Source organism: Rhinopithecus bieti, unplaced genomic scaffold, assembly GCF_001698545.2.
Source record: "Rhinopithecus bieti isolate Rb0 unplaced genomic scaffold, ASM169854v2 scaffold_13351, whole genome shotgun sequence".
NCBI lineage: Eukaryota > Metazoa > Chordata > Mammalia > Primates > Cercopithecidae > Rhinopithecus > Rhinopithecus bieti.
Window position 1 is genome coordinate 3,498,711 of NW_016807514.1, and position 24,810 is coordinate 3,523,520.

Consider the following 24,810-nt stretch of genomic DNA (forward strand, 5'->3'; position numbering starts at 1 on the left):
TTTTCTACAAAGTTGAAATAAAGTGAAGGAAAAAATATACAAAGTTTCTAGAAATCTATCATTACTCATAACAAAGTAAAACAAAAATGCAATAAAAAATGTGTACCAGGCCTCAAAAAGCCCACACGAGACCCTGGAAATGAATGAATGAATACATTAAATTACCCACCCACCCATCCTGGGCAGGACACAGGGCTGAACTGGTGTGGAGGTTGGGGCAGGGCCAGGCAGGCACCGGGGCTGCCCACCCGCTCTGGCATGTGGCTGCTCCTGATCCTGGCCCCCAGTATAGAAGTCACCTTCTCCACCTGCCACCGGGTGGGAGCAGTGCCTGGGGAAAGGAGACAGGGGATGGAAATTGGACAATTTTGCCAAAGCCCCACCTGCAATCCTTCCTCATGAAAAGGGCCCCAGGACCCCAAGAAGACACAGTCCTCTGGGTGACATTCCTGACGTGTCATTGGCATGTCTGGTTCCCATTACACATCTGCTATGTATCTGCTATAAATCTACGATGCCTGCTGTATCCACTACACACCCACCATGTATCTCTGCCACGTGTCCTCACGTGTCTACCATGCGTCTCGATTACGCATCCACTACGCCTCTACCACACACCTTTGCTGTGTGTAGCAAAGTGCTGTGTGTCCACTCAGTACCTGCTATGAAGTGCCTGCTAAGTGTCAGATGCACTGGCTTATTTCATCCTCACAAGCCCCCCAGGGGAGGCCCTCCCCCACCCTCGTTCTCCAGGAAGGGGAACTAAAGCCCAAGGCACTTGAAGACCTTTGCCCCGGGCCCTACAGCCAGTGGCAGACACAGGCCAAAGGCAGAGTGGCTGATGGTCTCCACAGCTGAACTTGAATGAATGAATGAATGAATGAATGAACGAAATAGAACAAACACAGAAACAAACGAGAGAACAAGTAAATCAACAACAGGATGTCTTGCACCAGGGGCTGTCCCTGCAGTCTGATGACAACGCCAAGGGAAAGAAAGGAAGGAGGGGTGGGGGCGGCGGGACATCAGTGAGACCGCCAGGGAAGGGGCGAGGAGGGGAGATGCCCGCTGGCCTCCTCCTACTTAGAGGACGTGGCCAGTGCATTTTGTTAGATTTCCTAAATCACATTTGAGATGCAAGACAGCTTTAGTAACCAAACACACAAAAGAAATTGTATCTCCTTGAAATTAAACCTTTAAAAAGGTTTTAAAAAGGTACGGGGGTAAAGTCTCCACTTGTCAGAACTAAAATCAAGATTTGGGAACTCCCAGGTCACTTAGAGGGAAAACAAGATAGGGGGACAGGCCAGTCCCAGAGGAGACGCTTCCTCGGGATCCCTCTACAAAGCAGAATCATCTTAACGCCTTATTTTTATTTTTTTTACAAAATAAATTGTCTTAGTCATTTTAGAAATGATAGAGAAAGTCAGACACAGGATGAAAGACGAACTGGCCAAGAGCCCCAGCCTGAAGGAGCGGGCACCGTATCACGCAGGAACAGCCTCCCTCACACCCCTCACACAGGGGGTTGTATTGAAAAGATCATGCCTCAATGACAGAATTAAAATGTCATCTTTCGTCTCACGGAATTTCTAGCAAGACCAAAACTCCCCCTGAGTAAGTCTCCTCCAACCCAGGAGGCCTCTGCAGATTCCACCTGCAGACCCCATCTGCAGACCCCACCTGCTCAGGGCTGGGCCGGCCTTGACAGCCCCAGGGGAGCCACCACCTGGTGTGGCCCCTGCTGTTCGCTGCACGCCACCAGCTGTGCCTGTTCCTCCTGTGTCCTGTCCCGTACCTGCTCCCCGAGGCCCCGCTCACCCACCCCAGGAGGAACAAACGGCCTCCACTTTCTGTGCAAACTTGCAAATTACCCATAAGTTCCTGTATCAGAGACATCATCGCCCATGGGGAGCTGGTCCCTGAGAACCAGTGTCTGGAGGAGATCGTCCGGGGAGAGGACACAGCATTTAGATACAAAGGCAGGACCTTGGGAACAAAACCTGGACTCCGGAGATGAGAGAGGTGCCAGGAGGAAGGGGCAGCTGGGGCCTCGAGCAGGGACAGACAGAGGTCTGGCTGGCAGCTTGTGCCGTCCGCTGAGCTGGGCGGTGACGACGCTGCCTCTGAGGAATTCTCGGTTGCCACAGATGGTCACCCTGATGTGGGCGTTTTTCCACAAGGCAGATTTTTAAATAATTTTAGCAAAACAACCTCTACCACTGCAAAATAAAATTAAACCCAGGAAAGGCCAGCAGTATGCATTTGGGGGCACTGGGGGGGGTCAGAAGCAGGGCCAAGACTGAGCTGTCTCCCCACTGGCCCTCACAGGAATCCTAATGACAGTGTCAGCAAGACATGGGGAATGGCTGACATTTGACAGGGGCTGCAGGTTCTTCGAGAAGACGAGAAATGACTTCTGTTTCAATAAGCTGGTTCACAGCAGGGACCTCAGGTCACCCCAACAGACGCAGCTCGCCACTCTGAGGGTGCAGACCCCGGAGTCTGGTCTATTTCCCCAGAGGCCTCAGTATCTCACTTTCATCAGTTTAAAAACGTATTTCAAGGTTTTTCCATTCCTTGCGAGTGATCTGGTTTAGGATGACACAGACTAATGACATGTTTAATTCGAACAGGAAATAGGTCACACCCAGGCGTCACTAACTCCTTAGTCACGAAACATGCAACTAACATGGCCAGGGGCTCTCGAGGGGCCCTCCTGACCCTCACCCCACGCTGCCCCATCCAGCAAGCTCCCCTCCGTCAACGCCTGGGCACCACCCTCGCCTACAGCCACGGCCTGTGCTGTGCCCCCCGCTGCCCGCAGGGTCCTTGCTGCTCCCTCCTTCCGGGCACAGTCCTGTGAGCCTCCTCTCAAGGTCGCTCCTCCCCACGGCCTTCCCCGCCCCGCCCCACCCACTGCTTCTGAAGGGGCTCCTTCCTGGCAGGCGCTTGTGTCAATCACACCCTGGAACTGTCAATCATCAGTCTGCACAGTGAGCCTGCTTTGCCTTCACCGGTCCGCCCATTAGCAAGGGGCGGTTCCGGATTGTGCCTCTGGCAGCTGCCCAGCCTGGCAAGGGATGAATGAATGAATGAATGACAGGGCTCCAGCTGGGAAAAGGTCTCAGATGTCACACTGAGGAGGATCTTAGCGCTAGCTGCATAGCACTGAAAATTCCCATTTATTCCCTAATTTCATATCCCAGCGACGTGTGAGGGGGGTGTCTGTGGCCCCGGATGATGGTGATAAAGGAGTGCCGGGTCCCACATAGCTGTGTGGCTCCTTCTCCAACAGAACCTCCCACGGAAGTCACAACACAGACAACGGTGCATGCGATTAGGCCCAGAGCAGTAAAAACATCACTATTGGGCCTGGCGTGGTGGCTCAGGCCTGTAATCCCAGCACTCTGGGAGGCCGAGATGGGCAGATCACGAGGTCAGGAGATCGAGACCATCCTGGCTAACACAGTGAAACCCCGTCTCTACTAAAAATACAAAAAAATTAGCCAGGCGTGGTGACGGGCACCTGTAGTCCCAGCTACTTGGGAGCCTGAGGCAAGAGAATGGCATGAACCCAGGAGGTGGAGCTTGCAGTGAGCCAAGATAGTGCCACTGCACTCCAGCCTGGGCGACAGAGTGAGACTCCGTGTCAAACACAACACAACAAAACAAAACAAAAACAAAACAACAAAAAAACAAACAAACAAAAACCACCATTTGGTCCCTGAGAACCAGGGGGCCACTGGAATGAGTCTTCTCCAAGGCCGGGTGTGATGGCAGGGCACCCTCTCACCAGCCTCGTATCACAGTCCAGGTTTCACTTTCATGGTGCAGATTCCAGAAGTAACTCAGCAGTTTCCAGGCCACTTCAGGATGGGCCTTAGAGACGCCAGCAACTCGAAGAGCTGGAGCTGGGGCCGGGGCTGAAGCACAGCCGCCAACACCTGCCGGCCACAGCTGCTCCTTGTCCCTGCAGAAGGCACAGGCCAGCGGCACCTCTCCTGTAGAATATAATACATTCCTCTTCAAAGGTTTTAGCCTGTCAATTGTTAAGTATAATGAGTTCTGAGCTCCTCTCCAAAGAAGCAATGTATCCGTATGTTTAGATCCCCATTCTTTGTTCTTCACTCTAAAACTTCCTTGTTCTTTACGTCTCCTTGCCCCTAGTTTCCGTAAACAACCCCCTCCTAGCCTCTATCACCTGCTCTGTCCTTAGTCACCCCTGGTCACCTGCTCTGACCTTAGTCATCCTTGTCACCTGCTCTGTTCTTAGTCATCCTGAGTCACCTGTTCTGCAACCATCCTTCCCGCTGAACTATTCACCCCACCACAACTGGCTCGTACTCCTGCTCTCTTTAAAACAGCCAATTGGAATTAGCTTAGACTGTGCGGTCCAACCCCAGCCAACAGGGGAACCACACAGTAGTAGGGACGGGCTGTGTTAGGATGAGACTCCCACCTCCCTCATTCAGATGCTGCTCCATCTGTGAGAGGCATCCTTCTACAGAAGGAAAATTGCCTTGCTGAGAAAATTAAATTTATGTTTGAGTGCTATTTCTTTTGTGGCACCAAAAATTTATTTCTAACATCTCAAGTCCTGGGCCACTGTCCCCTGGAGCCTGGGCCCACCTGGCATGGGCCCTGCCAGGAGCAGGGTGCGAGGCGTGCCTTCTGGGGTGCATGGGCTGGGGGCGCACACACACCAGGCTCCATGGCTGCTCTGTCCCAGGCAGTACTGGGCCCAGGGCTCACCTCAGGATCACATTTTCTCAGATTTTTTTTAAATTAAAAAATATGTCTCTAAGTGAAGCATCTCCTACGTTTGGAGAGGTAGTTTGAAAGCCCATGCCGGTCACTGGCTCACCAGGCCCGAGGGCAGATAAGGAATGCCTTCAGGCTGCTTGCCCGGTCACCCAGCCCTCTCGCCAGTGACCCCTGCTTCTCAGAGCACAGGGGGGAACTGGCCGCACCTCCTGAATTCTCCACCAGCCCAGCTCATTCTGGGCTTTTCCAAAGACCCTGAGAGGGGCCCAGAAAGGTACTGTGGTCCCTGAACTCTTGGTCACACTCAGAATATGACGACGACCCAGGCCTCCCCAGGTGGCCACGTGGCCTGCACTGGACGACACCAAGAGGGCAGAACCCAGAACCTCTGAGCACGGACACTGGTGTGGTCGGCCCTTGTCCTAATGAACCGCTTTGCTGCTCCCTGGCCATGCCAAGGGCCAGCTGTGGCCCAAGACAACCTGGTATCTCCAGGCCTCTCTTCCTATAGAGGCGATAAAGCCTCCGAAGCATGGAGTCGGAGTCTGGCTTGAGCGTCAGCTCCGTCCAAAACAAAGGGCTGCGTGGACCTCGCTCAACAGGGACTGGTGCCCGTGGGTGAGATGCCGCAGGGTCGTGTCCAGGCCCACACTCAGTGACAAGCCCTGTTAGGACCCACCTCGAGTTTCTTAGATTTCAGGTTCAGCCTCAAGGGGCCTCGTCCTGAGTCCTCCCCAGCGTGCCTCAGGGCAACCCAGGCTGGAGATTCATCGCTGGGCAAGGTCTGGATGAGCTGGCTGACCCTTCCCTTGGCTGGCCCCAGCCTCGGCTAGAGGAAAACTCAGGAATCTGGGGAAGTTCAGGAGTTCAACGAGCAACACAGACCCTGATTCGGGAGCTGCTCAGCTCCACGTTCACTGCCTTGCGCACAGCCCAGGGCCGCTCCCGACCATAGCAGTGATGACCACAGGAGCCTCCTGCCACCATCCACGCCACACCATGGAGCTGCACCCCATGAGACCCCTGGGTCACCCTCTCAGAACTAGGCCAACGGCATCTGCGCTGCTCACAACCACCTCTGAGTGCCCGAGGACACGCGTGGTGCTGAGGGTTTTTACACACTGCTGTGTTAGATCCTCACAAAGTCCACACAACTGCGTTCCTGGCGTTCACGTTACCATCTGGGGAAACTTTGGCCCAGAGAAAGGAGGCACCTCACCCGTGCTTCCAGTGCGATGCCCACACTCATACTCCCAGCTGCCTGGCGGCTGGGCCTCTCTCGATGGCAGCTATTCCAGACGCCAAACTGACCTCCAATGCTGCTGTGACACTCAGGGACCAATCACACTGCATAAAACCACCTGCCAGGCTGGAGGGATGAAGTCACAAGGAAGCCACTGCCACCCACCCAGAGGCCAGACGCAGGGAGGACCAGCCCCGTGCCAGTCTTGGGGCAGCCGGGGTCCCCATCTGCTTGACTGCCTTCCTAGGCAGCTGCCTGCTCCCTGGGACTATGCCTGCTCCTGCAGGAGACCCTGCCTGGCTGCCCTGACCCCAGACAGGCCCGGCCCCCACACTCATTTACTCAGCAGAGTGAGGGCCCAGCCCTGCCCTGGTCCCGGGCACAGCAGAGACAAACGGGGCAGAGCAGGGGAGAGGACGGGAAAGGGAGGAGAGGGGAGGGGAAAGGAAGGGAAGAGAGGAGAGGGGAAAGGAAAGAAGGGGAGGGGAGGGAAGCAGTGGCCAGGGGAGGCTGGACAAGCACACAGACGTGAGTCCACGCCAGGCTGCGGAGACAGAGGCAGGGCACGACTTTGGGCACAGCCGGCCGGCACCACCCACGCAGGACGCATGCATCTGATGCGAAGTATGAACCCTCCCCCTCTTCTCTGAACAACCGACAGTTACTTGAAAAGGCATCTATGTTGGCCGGGCCCGGTGGCTCAAGCCTGTAATCTCAGCACTTTGGGAGGCCGAGACGGGCGGATCACGAGGTCAGGAGATCGAGACCATCCTGGCTAACACGGTGAAACCCTGTCTCTACTAAAAAAAACTACAAAATACTAGCCGGGTGAGGTGGCGGCACCTGTAGTACCAGCTACCCGGGAGGCTGAGGCAGGAGAATGGCGTGAACCTGGGAGGCGGAGCTTGCAGTGAGCTGAGATCCAGCCACAGCACTCCAGCCTGGGTGACAAAGCAAGACTCCGTCTCAAAAAAAAAAAAAAAAAGAAAAGAAAAGGCATCTATGGGAGGAGGGTCCGGCTCCCATCTACCTCTTCAGGGGGTCCCTCACTCCCCGGGCCCTCAGTGGGCACCAGCGACTCAACCACTGGGCACTAGTCGTGGCCTCCTCCGCCAGCGCTCAGCTCTCACGTGTGCCGTGCCCACCTCAAAGGCAGAGGACAGCATGGGGCTCTGCCCACCACTGCCCAGCCACCTCCAAAGCCACGGTGAGCTCAGGATGCACACAAGGGCCCCTGGCAGGAGGGCAGGCCCTTCCCTACAGAGGGAACCTCAGGGAAACCAACCAGGCCACTGCAAACCCAGAAGGGTCTGGAAAGGAGACAACCAGCCTCCACCCCGGGTGCCAGGAGCACAGGTGCCCCCAGGAGACGGCACAGCCAGGGTCAGGCAGAGGTGACCTGGACTTCCAGGGGACAGCAAACCCGTCTGCCCAAACCACCACCTTGCCACGGGGCCAGGGGTGTGGTGGAGGAACGCATGGGGGGCTGGGGTGACAGCTGGTGTCTGCGTCACCCTCAGGCGTCACTCGGGCGCCAGTGTCCATGCCGTGCCGGTGGGGGCAGGGGGAGAACTGGCATGGAGCAGGGAATCCAGGGCAGGGCTTTTTATAGGCAGGAGAGACTGGCCAAAACCAGGCTCTAAGAGAACTGACTCTGAGGCTCCAGAAATGAATCCGAGGCCAAAAGAGCCCGGAGAGAAGCCGCACGGCAAGGGCCACGGCGGACACCTCAGAACAGGCAGCGCCCAAGGTTCAACGAGCCGGGGCCACTGCCTCTGCCTCTGCCCTGCCAGCGAGCACCACGTGGCACCCCAGCTACCACCACAGGGGGAGACGAGGTGAGGCCGGGAGGCCGAGGGTACCCTCGGGTCACCGGCCTTGGCACAGCAGGACGGGAACCACGTCCCTTCCAGCTCCCGTCCAGGACAGGGGGAGGTCGGGGGTTGCTCCCGGGACTGGGGAGGGATGGTGACAGAGGGCTCTGAGGTTGTGCATCAGAGAGAAGGTCCCGGAGACAAGCAGGTTCCCAAGGGATGTGGCTGTGCTAGGACAGGACAAACGGGAGGGTCACCCAAAGGGGGGTGGCAGGTGCTGTGGACGTGCCGTAGGGAGCAAACACACATCCCAAGCGGCACTTCCTCCACCCCGGCCCCAGAGCTGCCCATCCAGTTCCAGGCTCCCTCTGCTCTGGCCCCACACTCAGCCCTTAGTGCCCCGCCGAGGGCTGCAGTGCTGACGGCCGTGGACCTCCACGTCCATGCATGCATTCTCTGGGCTCGTCCCCTGCTGCCTGCCAAGGCAGGCTGTGCCTGATGCAGCTCTAAGCACAGGCGGACAGGCCGCGGGGGGAGGCACCACACGCTGCAGGTCCTGTGAGGCCCTGGGGTTCCTCAGTCCTCTTCCAAGGGCCTCTCTCTTCTCAGCCCACCACGTTTGGGGGCAGAGGCGGGACTGAAGTCCCAGCTTAGAGGGCAACAGGTCCCTGGGGCCCTGCACCAACAGCCACCCAGACACCCTCACCTTTGAGGACACCGGCCACTGCAGCGAGCAGTGACTGTCACCAGGGCCTTTTCCAGGGAGACTGGCCGAGCAGCCCCCAGCCCCACATCAAAGAGGCCCCACCCCCTCTTTTGCCTTTCAGAGAAGTGGACACTGGGGGCTGGGCCAGGCCAGATGGGCCAGAGCCAAGTCATGGCATCCCAGAGTCCCCGCATGAAGGAGGGTCAGGCAGAAACAGGTAAGCGCCCCACTCCACACCCAGGTGGTCTGACTTGCCCCGGGGCAGCCAGAGGACACCAGCCTCCCCGCAAGAGCAAGGCTGGGGCCAGGAGGTGAGGGGTGGCGAACGGGATGCAGGAAGACCAGGAAGCAGCAAGGCCAGCAGGCCCACGCTTCACACTTGACCGTACCACGCACTTGGCGTCCACCAGGAGCGGCTCTGCTGGTGTGGCCCTCGCCACCTGCCTCCTCTCCCGCCAGGGATCTCGTGGCCAAGGCTGTGGCTCTGTCCTCACAGGAACAAACTTTTCTCTTGAGTCCCTGCTGAAAATCACCCATCACGTGGCATCTCTGTGCTACTGGGCACCTCGGCCTCATGTGGGTGTAACTAGGGGGTGGGGTGGCACCCGGTCCCCACACCTGGAAGCTGACATCGTGGAGGCAACTGAGACGGGGGCCGAGGCCTGGAGCCCCCTATGCTGAACACAAGAAATGTGTCTGCTAGGACTGGAATTCAGAGTCACCCCCTAGCAGGGCCCACTGTTCGGTGATCTGAGGCCTTCAGTGTCCTCCAGCCCCTCCTCCCGAGCCCTGCCCCGAGGGCCCTCCCTGCTCGCAGGGAAGACCAGGGCCTCCAGCTGCCTCAGATATACCATCCTCTAATGCTTAAAAATAATTAAATTTAAAAGCTCCCTTTGTACAGAAACAGGCCAACTAAAATCCATGAATAAATTATGTGTGTTTTGTTCACTTCCAAGAACAAGTCTTCAAGCTCAGTGAATTTACGTCTTAAACCCACAAAGCTTCAAGTCCACCTGGCCCCACTGCTCCTTTAAAAATCTAAAAGCTAAGGAAACGAGGTGGCTTTCCTCTGCCTGGGCCCATCCTTGCCAAGGCCCAGAGGTTGCTCTGAAAAAGGGGGAGGGCGCGGCTGAGCCCCGGACATTTCAGAGCAGGGCAGAGCTGCACGCTTTCTCCCAGCTGGGGTGTCCCCGCCCTCTCTGGGCACCAGGGCACCCTGAGGCAGGACCGCCGGGCTCCGTCCTGCTGAGCCGGGGCTTCTCTTGGGTGAGGTTTCCCTACAAAGCAGCAGGGACTGCCCTTGTCTTCACACGGAGGGGGCAGGGTACCCAGACTCCTCTCATCGAGGATTCGCCTCACGTAGGAAAACAGGGGGAGGGCGGCAGGGGTTAGAGGATGGAGCCCTGGGAAGGGGCTGGATGGACAGGGCCGGGGCCAAGTGGGGAGCTGGCAAGGCCTGAGTATCTAGGGGAGGAGCGCAACACCCGCCAGTCCCTCCTGCCTCACGCTGCAGCCACACGGGTGGCAGCAAGGACAGATTTGTCCACCAGCTCCTGGGGACATGGCCATTCCTGTAAGTACCAAGCACTGTCTGGCACAATGCTTTCGGCTCGACATGAGTCTTCTCCTTAACGAATTTTGATAAAGATTTCACAAGGATTTGGCCAGGCGTGGTGGCTCAAGCCTGTAATCCCAGCACTTTGGGAGGCTGAGACGAGCGGATCACGAGGTCAAGAGATCGAGACCATCCTGGCTAACACGATGAAACCCCTTCTCTACTAAAAAAATACAAAAAACTAGCCAGGCGAGGTGGCGGGCGCCTGTCGTCCTAGCTACTCGGGAGGCTGAGGCAGGAGAATGGCATAAATCCGGGAGACAGAGCTTGTGGTGAGCTGAGATCCGGCCACTGCACTCTAGCCTGGGCGACAGAGTGAGACTCCGTCTCAAAAAAAAAAAAGATTTCACAAGGATTTGGAAGATATCAAAGAAAGTAAAAGAAAAAAACAGTGCCCACAACTCCACTGCCCCAGTGCTGGCCATGCGGCCTCGACACAGAATGCGCATCTCTGGCCTGGGGTCACCGACGTCCCCGCTCCTCCGGCCTGGGGTCACCGACGGCCCCTGCTCCTCCTGCCTGGGGTCAGGGCCCTCCGAGGGCCCCTGCTCCTCCCACCTGGTAATCGGGAGGACCACATGGAAGACGTGGGATCAATTCACATGGTGCGTGCCGGTCAACCACCCCACAGGACAATGCAACCACAGAAACAAGGAACTCAATTACAAAACGGGCAAAGGATCTGAGCAGACGCTTGTCCAAAGCCAACGTACAAGTGGCCACAGGCACGAGAGACTCAACATCACCCACCACTGGGAGACGCAAACTAGACCAACACTGGGCACTGCCTTGCCCCAAGAGGACGGCCAGAAAAGAAAGTAAGCAGTGTCAGCGAGGACACAGACATCGTAACTCCTGCCTGCTGCGGGTGGGAGCACAGGGGGTCTGTCGTGCAAGACAAGAAAACTCCGGAGACTGGCTGCCCGGCGTGAATGTACGTTACTGAACTACACACTTATAAACAGTTACAATGGTGAATTTTATGTTACGGGTATTTTAACACAATTAAAAAACAAACAGGCCGAGCACGGTGGCTCACTTCTACGACCCCAGCACTTTGGGAGGCCAAGGCGGGCAGATCACCTGAGGTCAGGAGTTTGAGACCAGCCTGGCCAACCTGGTAAAACTCCAACCTGTCTCTACTAAAAATACAAAAATTAGCCGGGCATGGTGGCAAGTGCCTGTAATCCCAGCTACTCAGGAGGCTGAGGCAGGAGAATCTCTTGAACCTGGGAGGTGGAGGTTGTAGTGAACCAAGATTGCACCACTGCACTCCAGCCTGGGCAACAAGAGCGAGAGTACAGCTCAAAAACAAACAAACAAGAACTATAGTGGGCCACAGTTCTCTGACCTATTTATTAAAGCACATCTATATGATGGTACATTTGGCAGTTTTAAAAAATGATATTTAAAACACGTGTTCAATAATCTGCTTAGATCATAATGTCAAGAAAACTGAGGTTCTACTCCTTCCACAAGGAGAGCTAAATTAATATGGATAAATCATTTGTGTGGAAAAAAGTCTGAAAATAAGAAAACCAAACGTTAAAACCAAAAACCCGCAACCAGGATCCATGGCCTCCCAGATCGGGGGGTCCACCCGGGCTGGCTCTCTCCCAGATGCCCTGGCTGCCTCTCCCAGGGCGCCCACACCAGGTGCCATGAGCAAAACCGCACACGTGGCACAGGAGGGGCACATGGCTGTGGGAGGACGGGGCCTCCTTGGAGAAGCACCAGTGTTTCTTCAAAACCACCCCAGGGTGGGCTCTGACCCCAGGGACCGGGGCAGACTTTCAGGGCCTTAAGCTCCCGGAAGGAGCAGCTGAGGGCGAGGAGGCCGGGAGGCATCCCCTCAGTGAGACGGCCAGCAACAGCCTGCGGGGACACAGGGTACGGGCCCCGGCAATGCTGAGGCCACGCCCCTCAGGCGGCAGGGCCCTCTGAACAGGTGCCCCCCGACCGCTACAAAACCGTGGGTGCACGGGCCCCTTCGGTGGGAGGGCTGGGTGCAGTGGACCACAAGGACTGCAGACCGGCCAGGCCACGGGAACCCCTTGCCCAGGTGCAGCCCCCAGGGCCTCCGAATGAGTGCAACTGAATCCTCCCAGAATCCAAGCCGCCATCCTGACACCCAGGAGCTCAGAACATGCCCTTATTTACATATAGGGCACTGCAGATGCAATCAGTTAAGTGAGTGAAGTCATTACAGCAGGCTTAGATCCCGAACAACCGCTGTCCTCACAACAGAGGTAACATGGACATGGCCGCACGTGGAGGAAGGGCCCGGGTGAAGGAGAGGCGGCTCCACCAGCCAAGGGCACAGGCCGGGGTTCCTCACGGCTTCCGGGAACCATCCCTACTGAAACTCAGCTCCTGGACGCTGGTCTCCAGACAGAGAATAAAGCTTTTTGTTTGGATTTTTTTTTTAACGGGATCTTGCTATGTTGCCCAGGCTACATTCAAACTCCTGCACAAGTGGTCCTCCTAGCGCAGCCTCGTGAGTCGCCGGGACCACTACACAAGCTGAGAGCGAATCGGGTTCCGCTGCATGAGCCGCCATCTGTGGTACGTTGCTACAGCGGCCCCAGCGCCGTGACCTGAGCGTTTACGTCCCGCCAAATCCACACGCTGAAATCATCACCCACAGGCGATGGTGTCAGGAGGCGTTTGAGAGGTGGTGAGGTCGTGCGGGCGGCGCCTTCCGGAACGGGATTATTAGTGCTTTTCAAAGGGACCCAGAGTGTGTGTTCGTCCCGTTCATCACGTGAAGACTTGGAGAAGGCTCCGGCTGTGAACCAGTCCTTACCAGGCGCCCGATCTACTGGCACCTTGCTTGGACTTCCCCGCCATCAGCACCTTGAGCAATCAGGGTCCTCGTTTACAAGCCGCCCCTCGTGGTGCCTCCTCACAGAGGCTGAAGCAAATGAACGCAGACCCCGACGGACCAGAGACGCCCCTGCCTCCTGGAAGTCTCTGTCCCCAACCCCGACCCTCAAGTCTTCCCAGCTCTGAGCATCCTCATGCCCATACTGTCAACCCCGTTTCTACCCATGCAGCCCCCGGAAACAGAGACCTCTGGGTCCTTTCTCATCGGCGTCCGCCATCGCCTGGCGGAACTCAGCCCAGGACCTCGCCAACAGGGAAATGAGGTCTAAGAGCAGAGCTGACCCTGGCTAAGGAAAAAATTCTACGTCAGTTAGCCCCGCCATTTTAAAAAGAAACGGTGAGCCTGGAACAGAATTGGCACCCTTGTTACTGTTATTACTGGCTGATAACGGAGAGATTCTAACCTCGTGTCGTTAGTATTTTCTATAAAAACTAACAGTAGGCCGGGCGCGGTGGCTCACGCCTGTAATCCCAGCACTTTGGGAGGCCAAGGCTGGCGGATCACGAGGTCACGAGATGGAGACCATCCTGGCTAACACGGTGAAACCCCATCTCTACTAAACATACAAAAAATTAGCCGGGCATGGTGGCAGCGCCTGTAGTCCCAGCTACTCGGGAGGCTGAGGCAGGAGAATGGCGTGAACCCGGGAGGTGGAGCTTACAGTGAGCCGAGATCACGCCACTGCACTCCAGTCTGGGAGACACAGCGAGACTCCATCTCAAAAAATAAATAAATAAATAAATAAATAAATAAAAACTAATAGTATATAAGACCAGAATGAAATTAAACACGATGTGCTCTCGGAAAACAAAAGTGACATGCTCTCCAGGGAGCACAAGCGAGAGCAATTTGAGCTTTTCTGACATTCTGCCCTATGGGTCAAATTTTCTGTAGTCAACATGTGTTACTTTTACAACCAGAAACACTGATTTGTGTTTTTTTTAAGAGATGGGGTCTTGCTATGTTGCGCTGAGCCCCAGCCTGAGTCTGTGAGTGAAGAGACGCTGCCGCCTGGGAGGGGCCTCCAGGCAGCCGAGCTGTGCACACGTGACCTGGGCTTGGTCAGGCTCCGAGGCTCCCACAGCCTGACCTAGAAAGGAGAGGTGACATTCCACACAGGGCGACAGTGTCTACGGGAAGACTCTGCTGGGCTCATCCCGGAGACTGGGCTCTGGGACCTCTGGAAGCAGCTCTGGCTGAGCATGCGATGGAGAGGCCGAGTCACGTGGCAGTCACTCACCACAGCCGTCTTCACTCAAGGACTCAAGGACGTTCAGCAAACGTCCAGGGAGCCCTGCTGGGTCCCAGGCACCATTTTTCAGCCCTAAGGATACAACCGGGGTCAAAGCTGAGGGATTTGGTTCCAGGAAGCCCATGACGGAAAGGGATGGCCTCCGAGCTAAGACTGCAGGAGAGGAACAGGGAGGCTGAGGGAGGGGTGTGCAGACCCCACAGGGCGTGCCGTCCAGGCAGGGGGAAGGGAGGGGTGAGGACTACGAGGGCCAGATGGGGGCAGAGTTGTGCCTCCTCTTAGGTGTGCTGGGCGTTATCCAGATGAGGGAGGCGGAGTCTGGGCCAGGTAGGTGAGGACACTGCTGAGTGGCCTCCCTAAAGTTACACGAGTGGGAAACTGTAAAACCAACACTGCAACTCGGGCAGCGTCCGAGCCCGAGGCCCCCACCCCACACAGCAGAGAAAGCGCTATTCACGACGGGCTCTGCCGCCATCAAAACAAAGGCCGCCTTCACCGAGTGTCCAGGCGGTCAGCACGTGCCAGGCACCAGCAGCCTGTCCCTCATGCCCGTCCCAGCATCCCCAGCCTCGAAGCCAGGCCTCCCCGGGTGCCTGGCTCCCGAGGGCCTGGATGCTGCCCCCGGTGCCTGGAAGGCCAGATGCTGGTCCTTCTCAGAGGCCTCTGGGGACCGCTTTCCAGAGTTGGGCATTTTTTGTTAGTGGGTGTCTGGTTAGGGGAGCAGGAAGGTTTTACACGCCACACACCCCCCCGCCCCCATCAAAAGGCCATTTCAGAGCAAAACCACCTGTTGCTCGTTTATTCTCTTCATGTCTTTCTGGTGACATCGCACACATATTAGTCAGGTATCCTGCTATACGCCTCTTGGTAATCACACCCAGGTGATGGGATACGACCAAATTAACTAATGCAAAATAAGGGCATCATTAAAAACCCTTGCGAGCGAAGGTTTTAGGAGAGGCACACAAGCCCCAGGGTTCGCCTGGCACCTCAGGACGCCATCCACAGGTGCTGGTACATCTCTCTGCGTGGCGGGGCTGCACTCCCAGCTGTTGCCACAGTGAGCCATGGCCCTGTGAGCCATGATGCCTCACAACCCAGAAGTAAAATAAACAAGAATGGGGGCTCACGCCTGTAATCCCAGCACTTTGGGAGGCCAAGGCGGGTGTATCCCTTGAGGTCAGGAGTTCAAGACCCAGCCTGGCCAACATGGTGAAACCCCGACTCTACTAAAAACACAAAAATGAGCCGGATGTGGTGGTGGGTGCCTGTAATCCTAGCTACTCAGGAGGCTGAGGTGGGAGAATCAACTGAACCCAGGAGGCCGCAGTTATAGTGAGCTAAGATTTCGCCACTGCACTCCAGCCTGGGTGAAACAGCAAGACTCCGTCTCAAAAAAATATATATAGAATGGGGAAATATACTAAAATCAAATGCACCCAACTGACCATCACACTGACAGCATAACCCTGTGAAAGACAACAAATGAATCCAAGCTAACTTCTGGAAACTGCTCTCCGAGGGCACGGGCATGGCAGGAGGCATTCTGAGGACAAAAGAACGCTGAGAAGTCGTGGCCTGGTTGGGTCTGCTGCCCTGGTGACCATGCTGCGGCTCTGAAGCTGTGTCACCCGCATTCGAAGGCAGAGCACACGAGTGAACAGGCCCATGATGTGCAGACGGAGACCCCGTTCAGAAGTGGAGGAGAGAAGGAGCCTGCGGCACTGGGAGCCACCGCGGGAACTGCACATCGAATCCCCATGCAGCCCCTGGCCCGCCGCCCACCAGGCACAGCCTCATGGCCCCCAGGAGCAGTAGGCAGATTCGTTTCTGAAGTCCGCCCTCCTCCGAAGGAAGCTAAGCTCCATGAAGAAACGGCCAGGTTCAGGCTGGAGCAGAAAGGGCCGAGGGGATGCCAGAGCCTGCTGCCCGGTTGCGAGCAACACACAAAACCTGATGGAAAAGGGTGTAGTGTGGGGGTAGCCACTCGCCAAGGCCCCCACCAGCCAAACCTGGGAGGACCAGAGCCTCAAGATGCATAATGACAGAAATGGATGATTCCAGGCCAGGCATGGAGGCTGACAACTGTAATCCCAGCACTTAGGGAGGCTGAGGCAGGAGGATCACTTGAGGCCAGGAGTTCAAGATCAGCTGGGCAAAATGGATAAACCCTGTCTCTATCAAAATACAAAAATTAGCCAGGCATGGTGACGGGAGCCTGTAGTCCCAGCTACGTGGGAGGCTGAGGTGGCAGAATCACTTAAACCTGCAGGCGGAGGTTGCAGTGAGCTGAGATTGTACCACTGCACTCCAGCCTGGGCGACAGAGCAAGACTCCGTCTCAATTAAAAAAAAAAAAAAAGGATGATAATAAACTCAGTTTTTAGAAAATCCTTGAGTTCACATTAGGATCAAGATTCCTTTCAACAGGAAGGGGAGAAGACATAGCTCTTACTTACAGGACGATGACAACCTAGACAGGAGAAGGGAACGAGAAAGAGAAAAGTGTCTCTTTGCACCAACACAGTAAGACCAGGGTCTCCCAAACGCACCCATGAGTGCAGACCTGCCTGCGAGAGGGGAGCCGGGCCAGGACCCCCCAAGTCCTCAGCCCCTCCAGCACGGCACCACACGGGCTCTGAGCAAAGGGCCCCCTACGTCCTCAGCCCCTCCAGTGTGGCGCTGCACAGGTTCTGAGCAGGCATCTTCAGAGGACAAGAGTCGTGAAAAACATAACCAACAACTGCGAGGTTTGGCAACAGGCACCGTGTGCGGCAACCAGTCTGAGTTTTGGCCCCAGCCCCACCGGGAATTAAAGTCAAGCCCGGTATCTGGAGGGCCGTGGACCCAGGTGAAGAGTAAGACAGTCAACAGACCGGAGGCACATTCTGAAGATCTGATAACACGGGGTGCAAAGCTGCTGGCTCGGGGCCAGCTCCTGCTCTAGGACTTTCTGTGTGCTACCAGCTTCACGCCCACGCCAGGTAGGGCGGATGGTACAATGTGTCTCAGAAAAGTTGCTGAAGTTTCAGAGAGCCATACAGTCTACGTCCTTGTCTTCCCTTTAAATAAATATCCGCTCAGCTGCCTCTCCACTCCCTACCCAGCTGACAGAGGAGTCACCCCCTACCCTCAGAGCCACAGGGAGGGCAGGGACATGGCACCTTGTCGGTCACGTTGGGGTGGGAGCAGCCTGCCTCCTTCTGTGTCTGACCGGAATCTTTTTTTTTTTTTTTTAAGAGGGTCTCACTCTGTCACCAAGGATGGAGTGAAGTGGCACAATCTCAGCTCACTGCAGCCTTGAACTCCTGGGCTCAGGCAATCCTCCCACCACAGCTTCCCCAAGGAGCTGGCACGACAGGTGTGCACCACGACACCAGGCTAATTTTTATATTTTTTTGTAGAGATGGGGTTTTGCCATGCCCAGGCTAGTCTAAAACTCCCGAGCTCAGGCGATCCACCCGGCTAGGCCTCCTGAAATGCTGGGATGACCCCACATCTGACCTCCACTTACTGACAAGGTGCTGCCACACAGACCCAATGCTGGGCAGCCCGGGTGGCTGGCGCTGAGAGCTGGTGGGCACGGAACGCCTCCCTGCCCCACTCACCCCCATCCACAGTCCAGGCGGAGACCAGGGCAGGGTGAGCGCACAGGACTGCAGGTGGGCGGGCCGGACGCAGGGACGTCCATCTGTGAGCCAGCCGGCCGCGCATGTGTTCTGCCATATGGTGAAGCGGTGGGAATTGGCTGAGGCCAGGGAGATCTGGGGGTGCCTGGGGGTCCCGGAGACCAGGCAGGGGAGCCGCGACTGCAACCTATGCCCGTAATCTGAAGAGGACAGCACCTGCCTTCTTCACACTTGTCCTCACCAGCGTGGGGGTAATTTTCCACGGCACTTTGGAAGACCTGCAGAACCCAGTGAAGCCACATTTCCTAACAGCCAATATGCGATTTTTGTTGTTGTTTGAGGCAGTTTCGCTCTGTCACCCAGGCTGGAGTGCAGTGGTGCAATCTCGACTCACTGCAGCCTCTGCCTCCCAGGTCCAAGTGATTCTCGTGCCTCAGCCTCCCGAGTATCTGGGATTACAGGCATCTGCCACCATGCCCGGCTAATTTTTGTATTTTTACTAGAGACAGGGTTTCATCATGTTGGCCAGGCTGGTCTCGAACTCCTGACCTCAAGTGATCTGACTGCCTCGATCTCCCAAAGTGTTAGGATTACAGGCGTGAGCCACTGCGCCCGGCCAACATGTGATTTTTAAAACACACGCATGGGTAATAAACCTATTCGAGTGCAAAAGAGACCAGTGGATTTTTAACAGAACTGCAGGAAAATGACACCAATACAGTTTCAGATTCCATATTTCAACTGACATTTAAGAAATAACCACGTGTTGAGTTTTAGAGAAATATCAAAGAAGAATACCCACGTTTACCACAGAAAAGGCTGTTAAAACTCCCCAAGCCTCCTCACACACTGGATTTCCTCCCACTCTTTTTTTATTTATTTTTATTTTTTATTTTTTTTGAGACAGAGTCTCGCTCTGTCGCCCAGGCTGGAGTGCAGTGGCCGGATCTCAGCTCACTGCAAGCTCCGCCTCCCGGGTTCCCGCCATTCTCCTGCCTCAGCCTCCCGAGTAGCTGGGATTACAGGCGTCTGCCACCTCGCCCGGCTATTTTTTTGCATTTTTTAGTAGAGACGGGGTTTCACCGGGTTAGCCAGGATGGTCTCGATCTCCTGACCTCGTGATCCACCCGTCTCGGCCTCCCAAAGTGCTGGGATTACAGGCTTGAGCCACTGCGCCCGGCCTCCTCCCACTCTTAAACCAACACCGCAGGAGCCTGAACGCAGAAGCAGGTGCGATGGCCTAACTGTCTTCTGCTCAGCCAGATGCAAAAATGTTGCCACTCTCTTGCTGAATATTTTGTTTGGGAAAATGGTCCTTTTTTCATTAAAATGCTATGATTTATGTTAACAGGCAATGAGTTTATTATTTTATAATTAATCTAATTAATCATAAATTAATTAGAGCTAATGAGGAATAAATATTCCTCGTTCTAAATTTTCAGTACAGTTCACACTGGCAGCTACAGCCCATGTACCCAAAAGCTCTTTGAGGACCTCAATAATTTTCATGAGTGTGGGGGGGTCCTGAGACCACTGGCTGAGCCTGAAACTAGAATCAGAGACCGGCGAGGAGGGGACAGAAGCTGCAGGGAGGGACAGGCAGTGAGTAATTCCGTCCGGACACGGACGCAGCCACCTCCCCTTGAACCAACCCCTCCTCCCACAAAATCCCTCCGGGGCTCCGAGCACGTTCCACCCAGTGAACCAAACGCTCTGGGGCCGGCAACAGGGGAAACGCTAAAGATACGTGTTTGAAAATTTGGACCAAGGTATTTAAAACTCACTGTATAGCCCCCTAAATGTAACTTCCTGTTCAGACTTATTAGGACATGAGGAGAGGGAGGACGGGGGTACCCGAGGTGTGGACACCTGTCCTTCACCTGCTGCCTGAGGTGGCTCGCTCCCTCGCGCCGCCCCTCCATCCTCTCCCTCGCACCCTCACTGCCACCCTCTCCACCCTCTCCCTCACGCCCTCACTGCTACCCTCTCCACCCTCCCATGCCCTCACTGCCACCCTCTCCACCCTCTCCCTCACGCCCTCACGGCCGCCCTCCACCCTCTCCCTCGCACCCTCACTGCCACCCTCTCCACCCTCTCCCTCGCACCCTCACTGCCACCCTCTCCACCCTCTCCCTCGCACCCTCACTGCTACCCTCTCCACCCTCTCATGCCCTCCCTGCCACGCTCTCCACCCTCTCCTTCATGCCCTCACGGCCGCCCCTCACCCTCTCCCTGCTACAGGATCCTGAGTGCCACTGTGAAGGAGGACAGGTGTCCTCAGAGCCACCCCCAGATGCTCAGGCAAAAAAACAAATGGAACCAGGTCTCCCTGACATCCCATCTCCAGGGTAGGGTTGGGCAGGAGGACCAACTCTCGGAAGCCGACCGTGTGCGCCCTTGCTCAACTCCACCTTCAATGACCCCCCTACTTTGGCAGCCTGAAATCGGCCAAAGCGGGAGTGTTTACATCAGGAAAATTGACCAAGTGACAAATCCCACCATCGTTCCTTCCTCACAGAGCATTGACCAGCACAGCACTGCCCACATCACAACCCATCGCTAGGAACGTGGACGTGATCTTACACTCACAGAACGAAATTACCATCTCCATGCAAACTCGATTCTCTCTGTTGGCCAAGATAAATAAAAGCTACCAGACTTCACTCCGTCTACGGCAGCCGGCAGCTTCAAAGAGGTGATTTACCAAGTCCATCTTGAACAGCCGCTCCGGCAGTCTCCAGCTCCTGCACATGTGGTCATGCACAGAGCCTCCCGCTCGCCAGACACACAGCCCTGGAGCAGGGAAAAGGCGCACACAACAGGCGGGACAAAGCGGGCGACGCTGCCAAGGGCTGCAAAGAACCCATCTGGTGCATTCAGCATCTCTGACCACATCCGTCCTCGGTTGACCGTGTAGAGAGACATTTAGGCACCTTCTTGGCACGACTGTGGTGTCCTATTGGGCATCGATCGGAACCATAGCAGCCCGGATCAAGCCTGCTTCAATGTGAACAAATTATGCAACGTGAGATAACTGAACACGCTTCCAAAAAAAGAGGACTGCCCACCAAGCAGGGGACAAATGGGCAGGAGGGGCCAGCGATGATGCTGCTCTGTGTCCAGGGGGGCGTGCCTGCACTTGGTGCCAGGTGATTCGGGGGCCTGCCGAGTCCCACACGAGCCCCATGCAGAGCCAGGGCTGCTGACCCCACAGCACTGCCGACTCAGCTGGGAGAAGAGTATTGGGCGGGGGCAGCCCCCCTGCAGCCCCGTCATCACCACACTGCTGAGTCCAGGCATGGTGTGATGCCTTCTCCCCTCCCCGCCTTGACCCAGCACCACCCTGGCACGACCCTGGAGCCCCAGCTGCAGCACCAATCATCTCCCAGAGCCCACACCCCACAGCGGGGTCTGCAGCTGCAGGACGTCCTGGCCACAAAGGCCCCTCCTGGGGATCCATGCCCACAGTCCAGACTCGCCCAAGACCCACCTCAGGACCTGGGATCTGCTCCCCACTGCTCCCTGCAGCCTGCCCCCTCCTGCCAGAGACCTGTCAGCACCCACCCCAACCTGCCCAGTGTCTGGTCTGATCGCGGCCCCAACAGCCAGCCTGCGAGGGCCCCAGTGCCCAAAGCTGGAAAAATTTGAGCGATAAAATAAGCGAGACGGTATCCGATTCTAACCCAACTATGAAATTGATACCTACAAGTCCACATGGACAAAAATGAATGATTAAATAACCAATGGGAGAACAGACGTACAAGTTCTGTGCGAAACTTGACATCACGTATGTCGCTCCCCACCTCTTAGGTGTGGGCCACACACACCTTACTCCGCAGAGCCAGGACGGCATGGGGAAGAGGCACAGGCAGGTGTGAGCCGACAAACACGCCACGGCCAGGTGACATGCGAGGCCAACACAGACAGGCTGTGTGGAGGGTGTGGACCCGGACCCAGAGATACAAGGAGGCTTCACCTCTGCACCCTTCCTCCCAAAACCCAGAGCCCCAGTCCTTACGAGAAAAACATGAGGCAAACCCCAATGAAGGGCTGTCCCACAAAACACCTGACCAGCCCTCCTTAAAACTACCAAGGTCGTTGAAAACAAGGCAAGTCTGAGAGACCGGCCACAGTGAGAGGGACCTAAAGAGGAGTGACAGTGAAGTGCCACGTGGCATCCTGGACGGGATCCCGGGACAGAAAGGGGCAGGACGGGAGACTGAGGCAAGCGGAATAAAGCCTTAGCTGGAAAGGCGCCGAGACTGGCTGGTTAAGTGTAACTCATGCATCGCGCCAACCAAGAGGGAGCAGGGAATGCCTGTGCTCTACTCCTGTCCTGATTTTTCTGTAAATCTGAAACCGTTCCAAAACCGGTCTTCCCAACACCCCACTGAAAGAGGGGTGACAGAACCAACCTACCTGGGCCAAGCATTTGAAAATTGCCCCCAGGTTGCACGGGGGGCAGCATCAAGGAAAAACAAACATAAGGGCCTTTGTCCTCCTTAACACCCTGCACTGCACCCTCCGGCCCCTCAGGATGCAGAGCGGTGGGACGTGCTTGTCCACACCTGCCACGCCCACGGGCACCGCCACGTCCACGCGCACCGCCACGTCCACGCGCACCGCCATGTCCACGCGCACCGCCACGTCCACGCGCACCGCCACGTCCATGCGCACTGCCCCTACCTAAAGACCTTCTCCAACTCTGGTGTTCCTGCAGACTTCAGCCTTCAGAAGGTGTCATTGCGATACTTTCCAGGTGGACACAGCAGCGTAACCACATCACTGACTGACCCTCCCCCCAAGACCAAAGGAGGAAAAACTCCAATAAACCCGTAACAGCAAAGAGGAGGAGGGGCTGGGCAGCGATGCCCTGGGACCTGGAAGGCAAAAGGCCCTGTGGCCACCAGGAGACTGCACTGGGCCAAACTCCAAAGAAGGGCCCCGAGCCAGAGGCCTGCAGTGCAGGGTCCCAGTCACTGAGGACTCGACCGCCAGACCCGCTTCCTCGCCCAAGGCAGCCAGGGAACGAGAGGGCTTGCGGGGGCAGCAGACTCCTTACCAGGCGTGAGACGCCCTCCCAGGCAGGACACTCCCCCCGGGACTTCCGCCACCACCAGCTCTGTGGTGCCCACAAGTCAACGTGGGCAGCCAAACAACGGTCACCAGGGGCCGAGGAAGCCGCAAAGGCCACAGGACAGACAGAAAAAGGGACCCTCAGTGAAAACAACTGAGTACGAGGCCAAAGAAAACACCGAAAGGAGACGCTGTCACCAGCCGCTGCCAGCCACACCCTCCCACTGTGTGCCGCCATCAGCAGCAGCCGCGGGGCCGGTACTGTGGCTTCGTTACTAATCCCGTGACAGAGTTGGGAGCCAAGCCTTTTACCACCATGCCCACTTACGGGGGTCTGGGACACGGTGGACAGCGTTGTGGCTGAGGTCACATGGCTGGTGAGTAGCAGAGCTGGGGCCTGACCACACAGCTTCAGGCCCCGGGGCACACGGCAAATAGCATAGGCTTAAGTCAGCCCTTGGGGTTTGAGTCCCGGCTCAAACTGTGTGATTTTGGGAAATTTCTTGACCTCTCTGTGCCTTGGTGCTGTTCTTTCCCCAGAACAAAGAAAACAATGATGCCCACCCCACAGGAAACTGTGGAGATTAAATGAGTTCACACACGGGAAGCCTTTGCAGCCGTGAATGTGCTAGGTACTGTGAGCCACCACACGACACCCCGGTGCCTCTCAGCCGAGATGAATCACCCCGGAGAAAGAGTGTGATATGCCTTTGACACAAGGGCAGGACACTCTGCCTTAAAAAGGCACCTTCAGAGAAAAAAGAACAAAAGATAAGAACAGGAACAAGGTGACAAACTTAATAGGTGGTTTGGACAGGAAAATCTGAAGATATCTCCTAGAATATAAAATAAACAAAGAAACGGAGAACAGAAGAGAATTAAAGGACCAGCCTGGGAGGGCCAACAAACAATCAGTGTTAACTCTAAAAAACAGTCAGAGACGGGGAGTCGGCCGAGGGATAAATCGCTGGGTGTAAAGCTGCCCACATCCAAATGTTGCAAGTTTCCACAGCACGAGTTCCCAGCACAAGAGACAAAGAAGTTCCCCCGACAAGGAACATTATCGTGAAACTTGAGAACCCCGAAGATAAAAGATTCTACAAGACTTTCAGGACAAAAAAACACACATACAAAATCAAAACGGCACCTGACTTCTCGGTCACACAAGAAACCAGAAGACAGTGGAGCAATTCCTTCAAAATGCAAAGGGAAAATTCTTTCCAACACAGAATTTCATACCTAGCTAAACGATCCTTAAGTGTGTGGCTGGAGGAAAAGCATTTTCCAACTAGATCCCCCAAAAGGGCCTCCCACGCCGTCTTTCTCAGAAAGCCGCTGGAGAGGTCTTAACCGCAGATTAAGCCAAGAAAGATGAAGACAGGGAGCCAGAGATCAAGACTGTAGGCAGAGGAGACAGGAGGGGGCTGTTCCCAGCTCGGGGCACAGGGAAGCCCTACGGTGGGTGTGGGGGCCCGGGTGCACCAGGAGGGAGGTGACGCAGGCATCGGTGGGAGCTGCCCCTCTGCTGGGAAGAGGAAACTGGAGTAAATTGGAGACAAGACCTCTAGGAAACTGATTCAAACAATCACGATGTATTAAGTCCAAAGAAAACCAAAAGTTGTGCAAACAAGGGAATGCAATCCTGGTAGTTCATGAATATTCACATCACCCACAATTAGGTAAACACTCAACGACTGAAAACAATACACGGTGACGTAACTCCATCAGGAGGGTGGAACAAGGAAGAGAGGCTGACGTGTCCCAGAGAAAGTGGGGAAGACGGTGACGTAACTCCATCGGGAGGATGGAACGAGGAGGGAGG

At 55.9% G+C, this 24,810-nt stretch overlaps 1 protein-coding gene across 6 annotated transcripts in view; it reads right to left on the reverse strand.

The window, feature by feature from the left end:
* Positions 1-24,810, reverse strand: part of PRKCZ (protein kinase C zeta) — a 147,398-nt gene that overhangs the window by 95,007 nt on the left and 27,581 nt on the right. The window contains exon 1 of one of the 6 annotated variants that reach the window (XM_017882482.1): positions 20,617-20,910. The exons of 4 other annotated variants lie outside the window; for them this stretch is intronic. The gene's annotated coding sequence lies outside the window, so the exon portion shown is untranslated. Of the gene's footprint in view, positions 1-20,501; positions 20,581-20,616; positions 20,911-24,810 lie in introns of those variants that run through there. One more of the 6 variants, XM_017882483.1, reaches the window with a different exon arrangement.